Raw genomic sequence first — 15,701 nt, 5'->3', positions numbered from 1 at the left:
GCCGCTGAGCCTGCGCGTCCGGAGCCTGTGCTCCGCAACGGGAGAGGCCACAGCAGTGAGAGGCCCGCGTACCGCAAAAAAAAAAAAAAAAGATGGGACCGCGGGAGCATGTTGGAGCATCGGCACAGCTGCTCACTGCCTGCCAGGCGGGAGGACTTTTGTCTTCCCGAGGGGGAGAGAAGAGGCCCCGGGGAAGACAAAGAGGAGGTCGCTCACGGCCCCAAGGTGGGCAGCTGGACAAGAGGGTCTGACAGAGGCAGCAAGTGTCTAAAGGGAGGTTGGGGGCTGTTTGCCATGGGTGAGTGAGGCCCCTCCCTCACGACCTCCTCTAATGCTGATCGCATCCCAGAGGCCCCAGCACCACCCCACGGGGGGTTAGGCTTCAACCTGTGAATCTGGGAGGACATGACAGCGTCTCTCCTGTGTTCCCTTGTGAAATTGCCCAAGCAGCCTAGAAATAAAGCCGCCGAGTTTAGAGACCTCCGGACTCCCCCGAGAGCCACACGCCCGCGTCGCACGCACTGTGCGTGCTGCACGAGGGCCCAGCTCAGGGCGTCGCTCACGGCTCAGACCTTGCAGGTCTGCATCTTGCTCAGCTCTGTCGGGTGGAAGGGGCACCTTAACCTGATTTGCATAACGTTGCCATGTGGCCTGGAGGCCCCCCGCGAGAGCACCCTGCACTGGTCAAGGGGACACCCACAAATCCAGACTCCAGCATTTCCACATTCTACGATTACAAAAAGAGATGAAAATCCAACGTGGTTCGTGGTCCCCGCCAGGCACGTCGAACATTCTGGAACATTCCAGAATGTTCCAGAAACCCCAGTTCCTGCTGCTCCCATCATTACAGTACCTGGAAATATCCCCAGGCTTCAGCTTGTGCTTCTGAGTAACGATGATCCCAGCTAACCCAGGTGTTCTTGGCACAGAGAGGCAGCCCTGCCTCACCCCATCCAACCATCCTCCCTGAGCTGACCCTGGGCACCTGTACTTTTAAAATCTCTCCAGATCATTCCGATTCACAGCCAGGCTGGCTCCCCAGGTGGGGCTGCGGTTTCTCCTGGCTGCCAGGTCAGCCTCCTCCCCACATGGTGGGCTGTGCGTCATGGCTGAGCAGGGAATTCTGAGTCGACAAACACAACCTCAGCAAGCCACCCTCCCCACCGCCCTTTGGAGGGTCGGGGTGGAAAGGCTTCCGGACTTGCTCCCATCCCCACCTGCGAACAAATGAAGGGGAGGGCCCATCCACAGCCCTGCCCTGGCCTGGCCTGGCCCCAGCCCTGGGCTCTCTCTGCAGATCTGAGCCCCGCCATCAGAGCGTCGGAGAGTGGACACAAGTTCACGCCTGGGCCTGCTCGTCAAGGGGACCCTGAGTCACTGGGTGTGCTCGGAGAACAAAGACCAGGACAGGGAGGGGCCAGAACCTCCAGGAGTCTTAGGCTGGAGGAAAGGAGACACAGGGAGCTGCACAGCTATCTCCTGACATCTTCAGGGCTGACTCACAGCAGAGAGCAGGGGGAGGCTGGTCTTTCCGCAGGATAAGGAGTGGCTGTGATAAGGGACCGATTTTAAACAGTTAGAGAAACGGCCGTTTCATACCTGCGCTGCCCAGCCACCTCTCCAAGGACTGAGACCCCTCCTAGAAGTGTCCCTATGGCGAGAGATGACACAGCCCACGCAGAAGGGGGGGTCTGAGCACATTTATTGAAGGGAACTATTGTTACAGGTGTGAACAGAGAAAAGAGAAACCAGAGACGGGGTGGGGGGGCCCTGCCCAGGACCCCCAAGGCTGGCAGCAGTGGGTGGGGAGCCCTGCGTCCCCAGACCAAAGTGGCAGGGGAGGGGTTGCCAGAACAGGATAGAGCTGCAGCTGTAGGACAGCCCACTTGGGTAGAGGAACTTGACTGCCGCCAGGGAGGAGCCGGGACTAATTCCTCAGCCTCTCCTTCACCTGCTTCTGCCAGGCTCTCCCAGTGGCCAACCTGACCAGAAGCCAGAGGGCAAGGCCAGCTGTCCACACGCCACCTGTGCAGGCCAGTCCCACGGACACAGGGCTGAGAAGGGTGCAAGGAGGCATGAGGGACCCCGGGGGGTCTGACCCGCGCTGACCCGGGATACAGGACCAAGATCCCTGCCCCCCAGGAGGGTGTTGGTCTCGGTGACCTGCCGTAGCCGCTGGTGGAGGAACCGGGGGCAAGCTGAGTCCTACCCCTGTGGGTGAAAACACATTGGTGCCATCGGTGAATTTGCTTGCCGGTCGAGTCAGACTTGTCACGTGAGTCACCCCTACGGCCGAACATCAGGCACCCCACCGGCGACTCAGACAGACCAACCCTCTCCTGGATTGGGACAGCAGGTCTGTGGAGGACAAACCAGGGCAGGAGCGACCAGGCACTAGGGGCTGGCATTTTTGAGAATGGATGGATTCCCCCTCCAAGCGCGAGGCAAGTCAAGTCCTTGCCTCCGCCATCAATGGGCTCCAGTCTGGCTGCTGCAGAGAAGGGGGTTGAGGGGCACCCGCTGTGGTCCCCGGGAGAGCTGGGGGAGGCGTGGTATCAGCCCACAGTTCAGCTCAGTGAGGCAGGTGAGAGACTGAGGTTGCTTTGGAAGGTCACGAGCCCTGGAGGGGGCTGGCTGAGCTCCACTGGGAGAGGGCTGTTTGCTTCCAGCAGGAAATCCCACCCCTGTTTCTGTGCTAAACTGTTAGCAACCTGCCAGGCTGGCCCCATGCACGTGTCCCCCGTGACGATGTGACCAGCACCCACCTAGATACAGAAACTCACTTCCTTTGTAGTTTCCCATTCTTTGTTCCATCATCCTCCATCTTAGCCAGAAGTCTAGAATCTTCCTTTTGAGTCCTCCACCAATGTGAACGGTCCAAGAACCTCGGGAGCCCAAAGGATTGAATCAGCCTCCAGGGCCCACGTTGGACCCACGTTGTTTCTGCTGTTACCACACGGTGTCGCTGTTAAACACTGGTCCAGAGCCTCCTTGCTGCTGGCCTGGGGGTCCCCCTGCTCAGGTCCTTGTGGTGTCCCACGCTCAGGCTACAAACAGCCTATGGAGTCAAGGGCTTTCCACTCCTCCCCAGCTGGAGCCCCACCTTGGCAGGACCAGACCCCTCAGACTTTGGCTCAGCTGAGGGCCTGCGGGTGTGGGATCCTTTTGACACCTGTGGGTCCTTGGTCCCTCTCTTGTCTGTGACCTCACCTGTCTGGAACCATTCCCATCCATCTGAGAGCATCGCCAGGGCGCCAGGGCTTCCATTCCATCCCCCAAGAGGCTCCTGCACCCTGGACATGTCTGCCCACCTCTTCCTCAGCACCATTCCTCAGGGGCGCTGGAGGGAAAAGGCCAAACCATTTCATCCCCTCCAGACCCCACTCACAGAACCCTTGTCTACACCGGTGCCCGCTTTATCTACATGGTCGGAAAATCAAGTGGCACTTAACAGCAATAAGAAGTGGCATTTCACCCCATCTGACACCCTGAACTCTGGTGCGGACCGTAATTGCTTGAATCCCAGGTCTTGGGGGTGGGTGGGGGAGGAGCGGGGTAAGCGGGCGGGGGAAGGGTTCCTTGGGTGCCTCACGTGTCCCAGTGCCCCCTTGCTCCACCCTCCCCCGGGCAGCACGCCTCCCGCGGTGCTCTGGGTGGGATCCCCAAGAGGCCCTATCCTCTCCGTGCTGCTCATCTACTTTTGGGTGTTAGAAGGAAAACCTACTAAACAAGCTAATTTATACTATAGTGACAATGACCAATAGATAGCGGACCATCTAAGAGCTCTTAATTTTCTAAAAAGGTAGTCCCTGAGCCCAATTACTCCCTGACTAGCAGGCTTCACACCCGTGCCAAATCAAAAGCAATGCGGGGGTGTGCTGGGGATTCCTGAGGATAGGGGCTTAGAACAGGGCCCCCTAGAGCTACATACTCCATGCCTCTCCTCCACCTTCTCTGGCTCTCTGGACCCAGTGTTTCTGTCCCGGCCCCTGTGGGGATGGGGAACCCAGGTGGGAGCAGCAGGGAAGGTGACCCATGGGACTGAGCTCTGGGTAAGTCGAGGGGGACGCCAGCCCCATAGCAGAGACCCTAACAGGATTGCCCTCTGTGGACCCTGAACTCCCCCCAGTGCCATCCTGAGGCCCTCGCCGCCCCCAGAGGATCTTCTGGCTTCACTGAAGTGACCTTGGCCCGAGTCGAGCTGCCAAGGACCAGCATCTGTTGATCTATTTACATTCGTGGACAGAGCTTGCCTTTTCCCACAGAGGAAAGTGTCCCTTCCTGCCCTCCCTGGGGCACACACAGACCTCGGAGCCCGGGGGGCACTCAAATGGCACGGGATCAGCCCTGTCTGTGAACGCCCCATGACCCCTGTGAAGGGCTCCCTGACAGGCAGGGGCACCTCCTGGCAGGACCGTACCTCCTGGCATCAGGGAGGATGTGGTCACCAGCCCCTGCCCCTGGTCCTCGGTCGGCTGGGATGAAGGGCGGGTTGTCTGACGCCAGCTCAGCCCCGAGTCCCAGGCTCCCCTAACTCAGGGTCAGTCCAGGTGTGCAGGCTGGACAAGATTGCAAAGCACCTACAGAGTGCGGGTCCCCGTGTCCACCCTCCATGATCGGGCACAGGGTGGGGGCCGGGAATGAGGTACTTCAGGGCTTTGAGCCTCGATTTCTGCACCTGAAGACTAGGGTGGCAAGGGTGCCTCCCTGCAGGGCAGAGTCAGGAGAAATGAGCCGATGGGAGCCAGGCAGAGGGGCTGCTCAGTAGACGCTGTGGTCGTCTGAGACCCTGAGCTTGGTCCTGGCTTCATCCCTGTTCGCACAGCGAAGCAGCTGCTCACAGACAGTTGTGACAACACGAGGAGAGGTAAGAGGAGAGAGATAGAGACAGAGGCAGAGAGACAGCAAGAGAGAGACAGAGAGAGCTGGTGAGTTGTGGAAGCCCAGAGCATCTTCCTAGATTGGGGGGGCGGGGGGGAAGGTGCCATCTCCCCTGAGAATTCCTGGCTGCAAAGGAACCAGGCCTGTGCAGGAAGCAGGAACGTCTTCTGGGCCAAGGCAACAGCATGCACAAAGCCCAGAGAGTGTGCTCCAATGGCAAGGAGCTCCCGGTAGGAGAGAGAAGTGGTTAGCGCCGAGGAGGGAAAGACACAGATGAGGCTGGAGCTGGGGGTGTTGAGGGGCCGAGGGGCCTGGAGCCTGTCCAGGAGGGCAGGTTCAGTCCTGTGGACAGTGGGTAGCCTCTGAAGCTGTGAGCCAGGGGAGCCTTTTGGATGGACCAGGCCACAGCTGGGAGCAGTTGTCCTGCAGCCAAACAGGTCCTACAGACCACAGTGACCACTGGGGCCAGAGATGCGGCAGAAACCGGCTGCCGTGGGAGGAGGAGGGCCGAGTCCTGGAGGGAAAACCCATGAGCCCACCGTTCTCCAGGGGGCAGGAGGGGCTGGGGGAGCAGAGGTCTCGGAGTCCCTGCCTGCACAAGGGGCCCCCAGCAGCAAAGCGGTCTCAGCATCGTGGCGGGAGTGATTTCACGCGTTCACTGCAGAGCTACTGGAGAAACGGAAATGAAACCAGCAGGGCAGCTATGTGATCTGTGGGGTCCTGGTCCAAAAAGCAGTGGGAAAATGCCCACGGAGATGCCAAACCACAAAGCCTTTGTCTTTCCTCTGCGATGTCTTTCTCGGCTTGTCATGTTTTTTTATTTGCTGTTTAATGTTGTTGTAAAGTAGAAAAGAGTTAGAATTTTAAATTATGAGCATGAATTTTATCGTTCATCTTGATCTTGTGTGGTGCCAGCTTTGAATTCAAATATAAGAGCATGTTAAACAAGGAACACATGTATAGCACAGGGAACTCTACTCGATATTCTGTAACAACCTAAATGGGAAAAGAATTTTTAAAAGAATAGATGTATGTATACGCATAACTGAATCACTTTGCCGTACACCTGAAACTAACACAACATTGTAAATCAACTATTCTCCAATACAAAATAAAAAAATTTTAAATATGTATATATTGGAACAACCAAGAACTACTGACTGTAGAGCACAGGGAACTATAGTCAATACCCTGTAATAACTTATAATGGAAAAGAATCTAAAAAAGAGATACATATATATATGTGTGTGTGTGTGTGTATGAATCACTTTGCTGTACCCCTTAAATATTGTAAATCAACCATCCTTCAATAAAAATATATACTGGGAGGAAAATAGAGCATGTTAACGTGTGCGTGGAATCGTGGAAATTACACAGTTTGCGTTTCGTAGCTCATACCCACGTGTACATTTTTGTTCTCACCAGAGCAGTGGAGACATGGCACACGCTGTCTCCACTGTTTCTTTCCCCGTCTCTCCCCTTCCTCCTGCGTCATGAGTATTGGAGCAAGAACTTTGATACAGAGAGGGGATGGGGGTAAGAAGGGGGTGAGGGGCACCTTGGCCGTGTGTGGTTCCTAGACCACCAGCACCGCCTCCCCGTGACTGAACGGAAGCTGCCCTCCCGGGGCTGTGAGGGTCCCACCTTCTCAGAACGTGGTGACCCTGTGCTCCCTGGGATTTCACTGGACTCCCCGTCGTGACGCTTCACAGCTCGCAGGGGAGGGTGAGCCTGCATCTGGTGCCTGGCTCCCGTGCCAGAGCACACACTCCATCAGACTTGACCTCAAAACCCAAATTCGGTAAAGGAATAAGAATTTGAAGATAGAGACAGCAAAGCATTAAACCAAGCTCGGGCCCTCTGAGCTCGGGGCTCTTGTGACGGTGGGGCCCCACGCCCCGAAGCTGGCTCTGCCATCAGGTCTTCTCCCCACTGTCTCTTGGAACCCTTGGCCTGTGCTCAGTGCTCGAAATAGGAGGTCTCTGGATTCTATCTAGGTCAAAAATCCTATAAATGATACATTCCTTGGTTAATGAGTGCAGTCCCTTCCCAATGGGGTAAAATTAGGGGCACATCTTCTGTTGTTTTTTGTTTTTTTTTTTTTTCCTTTTTAACATCAAGATTTCTCGACCTAGCCAGGTCTTATTTTAATTCAAATCTGCCTTGATCCAAATCCCCAAAGACCACCAGCAGGAGAGTTTTCAGCTTCCTTGAGTTTTCTGTGCTCCCTCCATAAGCCGCCTCGGCAAAGATGAGGGGCTGTGTCTGCGGGGAGCTTTGGTGTAACCGAGGGTGGGAGGACAGGGGAGGGGGAGGCAGAGAGTCGGGAGAGGGGCTAGGCAGGGGGCCGAGGGGGAGGCACAGGGAAGAGGGACCATCTGATTGAGGGTCTGCAGGAGCCCCCCACTCACCCAGGCTGGGTCAGGCCAGGTCAGGCCAGTGCCCGCTCCTGGCAGGACAGATGAGGGAGCTGCAAGACCCCCTGCTGGGCCTCCCTCACAGCCCATTTTTAAGGAGGACCATGTGTTCGTGGCCCCTTGTGTTTGTAGATGTCTATATCATCAGGGAGCGAGGCTTGCGGCATTTACTTACCTTTTCAGCTGTAGTGCATGAGCTCCCGGAGAAGAGACTGAAGGTCCGGGCATCGCTGGATGCTGGCATCACCGCTAAGGACCAGGCAAGGGCTTCAGGCATGGCTGTCACTAGGTGACAAATGGGTCTATTCTAGAGGGAGGCCAGCCTCAGCCACCTCTGATTCCTGGAGTGGCTTGGGAGGGAGGTGCAGAAGGGGACCCCATTGGAAGACACCTCTGTGTCCTTACCACACTTTGTCCTCAACACAGCCCTGCCAGGGACCAGTGACAGCTGGTGCTCGCCTGGCCACCGTTCTGAGCACTTACACTCACAAACTCATCTGCTGCACAGTCGCCCTGGGGAGGAGGCACCCTTATTACCCCGCTTTATAGATGGGGAAACTGAGGCAGGTGGGGCTTAAGTGGCCAGTAAGTGATGGAGCCAGAATCTGAGCCAGGCCGCCCAGGACCCAGGTGGCACTCAGGACCACGTGCCTGGTGTTGGACATCATGACCCCTGATTTGCAGGTGAGGACACTCAAGGAGGCCCAAGGTCATACAGCTGGAGCCACACCCACGTCTGGCCGAGCCCAGGCAGGACTCCTTCCTCTCAACTGGACGGTGCGGACGGCTGGCCCTCCGAGGAGGCGTGGACCCCATGGTCACAGTGAGGAGAAGAGTGACCCGGTGCTCCCCTCTCAGGGCCCCCTACTTGCTCTGCTTTCTCTTAGCGGGCAGGCCCCGAGCCCCCTTCCTTCCTGTGTCTGGCCAGTCAGCTGCTGCTATAACTCACACGGCTCTCACCCCAGCCCCTGAGGAAGCTAAAATGTCCACAGCTCCTGCGGTCCCCTGTGCTTCTGCTGCAAGTGACAGAAACCTAACGAAATCTTAGAGAAGAGGGGAGGCAGGTCACATTGCTGGGGAGGTCAAGGTGTCCGCTAACCCCATACACAGCTGCCTCCTTCAGCTCGGCCATACCCTGCACTGTCCCCAGGGGCTGGCGAAGGTACACCAGCATCTCCAGGCTGTGTCTCACCCAGGCTCCCAGCCACTGGACCGGCTCGGGCCACAGGGCCATCCACGGACCTGTCACTGTAGCCCAAGACTGCCGGGGCTCAAGGTCCACCTGGGGCGCCAGTCACCCCAAAGCTGAAGGGGGAGGAGGCTCCACCTGGGCCTCATGACTGGAGCGGGGAGGGTGGCCCCCGGGGGCCCAGGGAGCAAAAGCTGCAAATCCCAGAAACGCCGGGCACGGTCTCCGCCCACCGTGGGCACAGGCGGACGTGGAGGGGCCACGAGTGACCTGTGCCCGTGGAGCCACGCAGCCATTCACAGCAGGCTGTTAACAGATGCTCTCACTGGACACAGATCCAGAACGGATGAGGCCCCCAAGCAGCTCCTGGAGACTTGACCTGCTTAACCTCCGTGCCAGCCCTGACCTCAAGACCCCGGCGGCTTCCCCCTCACGACGAAGACCACTCACACCAGAGAATCTGCGAAGAAAACCTTTCGCTGCAGGTTTCTTGGGTGATCCAGAGCAGGTGTTTACATCTCACAGCCAGGAGTGTTTCCTGCCAAATCCCAAGAAGGTGCGCGTCTGCATCCCAGTCTTCCTGTCCGCAGCCCACCGCGGGGTCCTCCTTGCCAGCCTTCCCCCCTCCCCCGCAAGACCGCCGCTAGTGTGGGACCGAGCCTCAGCCTCCCCAAACCTCAAAGAGATTTTCTAAATTGTGGTAAAATCCACGTAACGTAAAATTCAGCGTCTCAGTTTGCACAGTTCAGTGGCATTTAATGAATTCACGACGTTGTTCAACTATCACCACCGTCTCGTTCCGGAACGTCGTCATCACCCTACCCATGGCAGTCACCCCCCAACCCCTCCTCCCAGGCCCTGGCAGTCACCAATCTGCTTTCTGTCTCTACAGCCCTGACCATTCTGGAACGTCGTAGAAATGAAATGATACAATTTGCAGCCTTTTGCGATCAGCTTCTTTCCCTGAGTGTCATGTCCTCAACGTTCATCCGTGGTGTAGCACGTGTCAGAATGTCATTCCTTTTCATGGATGAAGAAGCTTCCGTGGCAGGGGGAGACCACAGTTCGTTCATCCGTTCCTCTGTTGGTGGACGTTTGGGTTGTTTCCACCTTTTGGCTATTGTAAGGAAGGCCGCTGTGGACATTAATGTAAGAGCTTTTGTTTGAACACGTTTTCACTTCTTTATACCCTAAAAGTGGAATTGCTGGGTCATGTGGTAATTCTCTGTTTAACTTCTTCAGGAAGCAAACTGTTTTCTGTAGTGGCTGTATCATTTTATAGTCAGGAAAGGGGTCTTTGAAAAGCTGGCCTGCAAAATTATAAGTCCCTGGCACTTGTAAGCATCGGCTGGACAGTGGAGGGTGAAAGGGTGGTGGTCGGAAGTACAACCTATGCAGACAATGACCTAGATCCAAATTCTGGTGTGACCACTTGCGGGCTGTGTGCCCTTGAGAGACTTACTAAATGTCTCTGAGCTTCACTTTCCTCATCTGTCCAGTGGGGCTGTTGTGAGGGCTAAAGGGATGTTGCAGCGTCTGGGTGCACAGCGAGTGCTCGACAAACCTCTGCTGTCTGTTCTCAGCACGCACGTCTCATCTCAGCAGGAGGAGAGACGGCCCAGAGAGGTCAAGGAGCTCGCCCAGCCACACAGCAACCCCCGACAGCGGCCAGGTCTGCCAGCTTCTCCCCATCACGCGCAGCCCCCCACGTGGTGCCAGCCTCCCACCGTCACCCACCACAGAAACTGAAGCTCAGACACAGTGCTGAGAGCAAGTGTCTAAAGCCCATAAAATCCAAGGAACTCAATTATCCCAAATAAGGTCTCCTGTGCATTTCTCCAGGAACCCAGCCCAGAAGGCAGAACTTGAAACATATCTTAGAAGGGAAAAAAGCGCCGCTCTTCCCCTTTCCTTGGGTCTTTCTTTATAAGACAGCGGAGATCGTATCTCGAGGCCCAAACAAAAGCGCTTAGCGGGACGCCCGCCAAACCCCTGCAGCTCCGGCCCCGTTTCCGACAATTCAAATTAACTGCATAACGTGTCGGAAAATGATGAGTGGGGTTCAGGTTTAATGGGCAGAAGGAAACCCACTATTCTTAGTTATTGGAAGGGTTTTTGGAGAAGGAACTGCTCTCAGATCTGATGTTTGCATCGTGCCTGCTTCTCCACTTCATCTTTTAATGACAGGGGTTTTTTAAAGTTTCCAAAGAGATGTTTCTGGAGACCCAGCATCCTCACCTCCCCCTGGAAGGAGCCCAGCAGGGCCGGGACGGGTGGCCTCGGCCTTCCCACCTCTGACTCCCCACTACATCTCAGCGCTGGGACAGGCCCGGATGACCTGACTCTAGGTCTCAGCCCCACCCCTTACCTTGTAGGGTGGCTTCTGACAGATCGCTTCATCTCTTCAGGTGTCAGCTTCTTCACCAGCCAAACTGGTGCAAGTGGGCTTCAACACTGAATGAGAAAACGAGCTTCCTAAAAGTGCCGCCTACGTTGGAAAGCTCGTGGGAAACTGTCGTCCACGTCTTTGCCGTCACCCAGGCCACCTTGCTGCTTTTACACATGTAGAGGCCAAGGGAGCAGATGTTCCATGTTAAGCTTACACGGCCAGCCTGGACCGCTCGGAGGACTGTCTCCAGGCCTCTCTGCCCTCTTCCACTCTCCACCTGGCCCCGGGCCTGCACCCAGCTGTGTCCTGTGGCTTTTCACTCATTTTGTCATGACCGAGTGCCTAGGAGTAAGGACCATTACATCACTTCGTTTGACAGACGAGGAAACTAGTGCCCAGGGAGGTAAACCTTGCCCGAGGGACAGCCCCCTTGGGCTATGGGGGAGCCCAGCAGCAGGGCTGCTCTCTGATGAACATCTAGAGCACAGGCCCCACCTGCCCGAGAAGCAAAAGCCTGGACAAGAAACAGGGGTCCAGGCACTTACGTCTGCTTACCTAGACTCGTCCATTGTGGCCCAGGGATCGGGAGCCTGGGAAGGTCGTCAAGGCTTGGGCACTGAAGCAGCCGTCGCAGCGCATGGAGGGCTATTGAAGGCTTATCATTCACTGAGACTTCCCTTACCACCTGCAAAGAAAATGCCAGGGTCCTTCTCATGGCCTGCACAGCCCTGCCTGAGTGTCTCTGTGCTGCTTCCTCTCCCTCCCACTCCAGCCATACTGGGTTTCTTTCAGACATATTTCCTACATGTGTCAGCTCCTCCCGGCCACAGGGCCTTGACACATGCTATTTCTGCTGGCTGGAATTCCTCTTGTCGTTACCTCTCCACCTAGTTAAGTCCTGTTTGACCTTCCAGTACAAGCGTCAACTTCATTCCTTGCTGTAAGGGGTTGAATGGTGTCCCGCACAAGATATGTCCAAGTCCTAACCTCAGTACCTGTGAATGTGACCTTATCTGGCATTTGGGTTTTTGCAGTTGGAATCAGGTTAAGGATCAGAAGATGAGCTCATTCTGGATTCAGGATGGATTTGGCCCTAAATCCAATGACAAGTGTCTTTTTAAGAGACAGAAAGGGAGAAGACACAGGGAGGAAGGCAACGCAAAGATTGAGGAGAGATCGGATGGATGCAGCCACAAGCCCAGGAGCACCAAGGACTGCTGGCAGCCCCCAGAAACTGGGAGAGAGGCCTGGAAGAGCTTCTCACTCAGAGCCTCCAGACTGTTAAAGAATCAATTTCTGTTGTTTTAACGCACCCAGTTTGTTGTAATTTGTTATAGCAGCCCTAGGAAATTAATACACTTGGAAAGCCTGTCCGGTGTGCCCAGAGTGGAGGGGTTCCCTGAGGTGTGAGCCTGGCAGTGCCAAAGCCAGGACAGTCCCAGGCAAAGTCAGATCCAAGGTAGGTAGGGAAGTCCCAGGGCATACAGCTAGTGCTCAGCTCTGGGCAATGCTTCTTGGCATGAAGAGGTTGCCAGCAATGATCAGGCTGCATGGGAGGTGGTGAGCACCTCATCCCTGGAAGCATTTAAGCAGAGAGGCTGGGGGGGTGCTGTGAGGCCGACCTATACTGGGTGAGAGCTGCAATCAATACCGTCTAACATCCCCTGAGTCCCAGGATTCTGTAAGAGGCCCATTCTGCACGCAGAATACAGTCAGCCTGGGTGGAGAGGGCACAGTGCAGGGCAGGGGGTGGGGAGGGCTGGGCACCCAGACGTATAGGGTGAGGACATTGAATGATGACAGTCAACTCAAAGGAGTTACGGCAGGGTAAGGGCAAAACGAAGGCCCACCATCAAAATAATAATAAAAGTTGGACCCATTTTAAAGGCGAAAAGACAAAGGCAGCGGCAAGTTAACTAACTTGTCCTTCACTCTGGATATCGGAGATAGGGTCGCTACCTTACCGTTGTAGGGATCTTCACAGTTCACAGAACACTTTCATGCACTGCCTTAAGCAAAATGGAAATTTGTTTCTTCTCCATGTAAAAATCCCGGGGTATGCGGTTAAGGAAACACGCTCCCTGGTTTCAGAGACCCAGGCTTCTTACCTTTTGCTACTCTGCTTTGTGAAGCCTCCGTTCCCCAAGCCACCTCATAGTCTAAAATGGCTACCCCTACTCCGGCCATCACAGGTCTATCCCAACCAGTAAGAGAGGGAGAGGAAAGGGGAAGGGCATCCTCTCTTTAGGATACTTCCCAGAAGTTGCATTCTTGTGTGCCATCATAATAAATGGCAGGTGAAATAATAACATTCTGGAAAACCTGAGTGACATTTTCTCATTCAATTATTTACTTAATCCCACCAACATCATTCTAGCACCTACCATGTACCACTGGCAGCTCTACATATATCCATCTATGTATTTCTCGCAACAGCCCTCTAAGGCAGGTCCCAGTAAGCCTATTTCACAGATGGGGAAACTGAGGCTCAGAGAGAACTGACTTGCCTGCAGCCCCACCCAAAGGACACAGAAAGTCTGGAGCCAGAGCCCAGGCCGTCTGCTGCCAGGCCCGGCTCCACCATGCCATCACTTCAGGTACCAGAGCTTCCTTCTCACTCTGGGCCACCCTGGGAGTCACCGCCCCGTTGTGTTTCCTCTTCGTTTCCTTGTGATTCCCACTGTCCGATCCACCCCAAATCACCCCTTGGAGGGAACACCCGGGTGTGGAGAGTGGTGACTGAGCAGATGACCTCTGGAGACAGCCGCATTTTCCATGGAAGCTAGACTTTCACGGAGGGAGCATGAGGGCCTCTCCTGTCCCTGGACCAGGGGACGAGGCAGCTGGCTCTGCAGGGGGACTTCCTCCAGGCTGCTTCTGCGGGCAGAAGCGCCCGCTGCATGGCTGCTGCTGAGCTCCTGGTTCAAGGCCTGGGACCCCAGCTAGCTGCCCTGCAACACACCAGCCTGTGGTCCAGCCCCTTCTCTGTGAGTGAAAGGGCCACCCCAACTTCAGTGTCCAGGATCCGTGGCAGTGCTGAGCCCGAGCCTGGCATCCCAGTGGCACCAGCCACAGCCGATATCTTGCTCCTAGTTTCCCTGTCCGGGTTTGGAGCACTCCCTGGACACCCCAGAAATCCAGGGACACCCGACCTTCTGGAATCCAGCTCTGCGACAATGAACGTCGTTGTTTCAAATCTGTGTATCCATACGAACTTCAAAGAAACGGGAGGTTCTTCCGACGCCTGGTCTCCTGCACCTAGGCACCTAGCCTACTGCAAGCCCGCGGGGCCCAGCTTTGGATTTGGGGAGCACGCTCCCCTGGCTCGGGCAGCACCCTGGGCAGCATCTGTAAAGGCTGCACCAGAAGCCCGTCAGCGCCAGACCCCGGGGGGCCCATCCAAAGGGGGCCCTGAAGCCCCAGCAGGTCGACGGAGGTGGCCCCCACATCCACAGCCCAGGCGAACGAGGACGTGGACCTAATTGTTTCTCACACAGTCAAAGGCAAAGAGGCCTCTGCAAGTGATCACTTGGCTCTGTGACCAAATAAGGCAATACTACATTTCACTGTTTATAGCGGCACGAAGCGGTGGCTCAAAGGGCACGGGGAGAAATGCCGTCCACGCTGTCTCTCCATCCCCAGCATCCAATAACTCTGTCCAAAGCCAGTTATAAGTTCCTTATAGAAACAACCATTTGTCACTTTTTAAATACACTAACAAACCCCAGAGGTGACCCAGTCTCGCCTCCAGGCAGCCGGGTGGTGGAACCCGGCTTTGAACTTCCCCACGCATGATTTAAAGGTCCTCTAAAAATTGTATCCCAGGGCCTGAGCAAAAACAGACTCTTCTACAAGAGCCAGCTTCAGGGCTTCATTCGTGAGGTGCCTTTTTCTGCCCTGAGAATTTATTTCAAACTTTCTTTTGCAAATAAGACCATGGCTGCAGCAAAGAGCTGCGGGTGACCTTCTCGTCCCGACAGTATTTATAAAACGAGACGCATGATTGGCAGGGCCGAGCCTTAGTAATTGGAATTAATAATAAGACGAGTGTAAATGTTGTAAGCCCATTAGGAGGCTTTAAGTGCTAAATAAAGCTTCAACTTGCTAGCATTTGCACCCTGAGTGTGGACCAGTCTAACCTACAGCTGAGAAAACTGAACCCCGGGGGGATTCTGCAGCGTCGACGCAACCCGGTGCTGTCTGCGTGGAACACGTTCAGAGCCCAGGATGGGGACGTGGCTCTTGCAAAACGGGGACAACAGGAGAGCATCAATCTCACTTTCAAAATGGAATTCTTGAACGTGACTTTCTCCCCACAAGACCCCTTGCACTGCTTGCTGTCAGGAATGCAGGCTACTTTCATCTCGGCTCTACCCCCAAAGCAGCCTTTCTGGACAAAGCGGGTGCTCAGGAAATGTTTTCTGGAAGGGAGAATGAATGAGTGAATGAATGAATGAATGAGCGAGTGAGCGAATGATGGACGAATGAATGAAGTTTATTATTGTATCTCTTGCCAATGGCAGCCTCTGATGTATCACCCTTGAATCTCGTGCAGGAGGGGTTTGCAGTGGCCAAGCGAGCCGGGACCAGCTTTGGGATAAAATTCTCGAACTCAGAGTTGATTTCTGGGGAGACCAACAGCGATCAGTCCTCGTTTTCATGCCCTAACACTCCCAAGAGTCCCCGTGTGGCCCCAGTTTCTCCTTCCCCCAGGGAGAGGTCTCCCCACATTGCTTCCCCGCCTCCGCCACCTGTCCACCCCCTCACGCCCCTCCTCCAATCAGGAGTGACCGTCACCAGGCTCGGGCTCTGCGCGGGGTCTGCA

The sequence above is a fragment of the Neophocaena asiaeorientalis genome, unplaced genomic scaffold (genome assembly GCF_003031525.2).
Source record: "Neophocaena asiaeorientalis asiaeorientalis breed wild unplaced genomic scaffold, Neophocaena_asiaeorientalis_V1.1 scaffold43, whole genome shotgun sequence".
Taxonomy (NCBI): domain Eukaryota; kingdom Metazoa; phylum Chordata; class Mammalia; order Artiodactyla; family Phocoenidae; genus Neophocaena; species Neophocaena asiaeorientalis.
Note: the sequence above shows the minus strand (reverse complement) of the source record.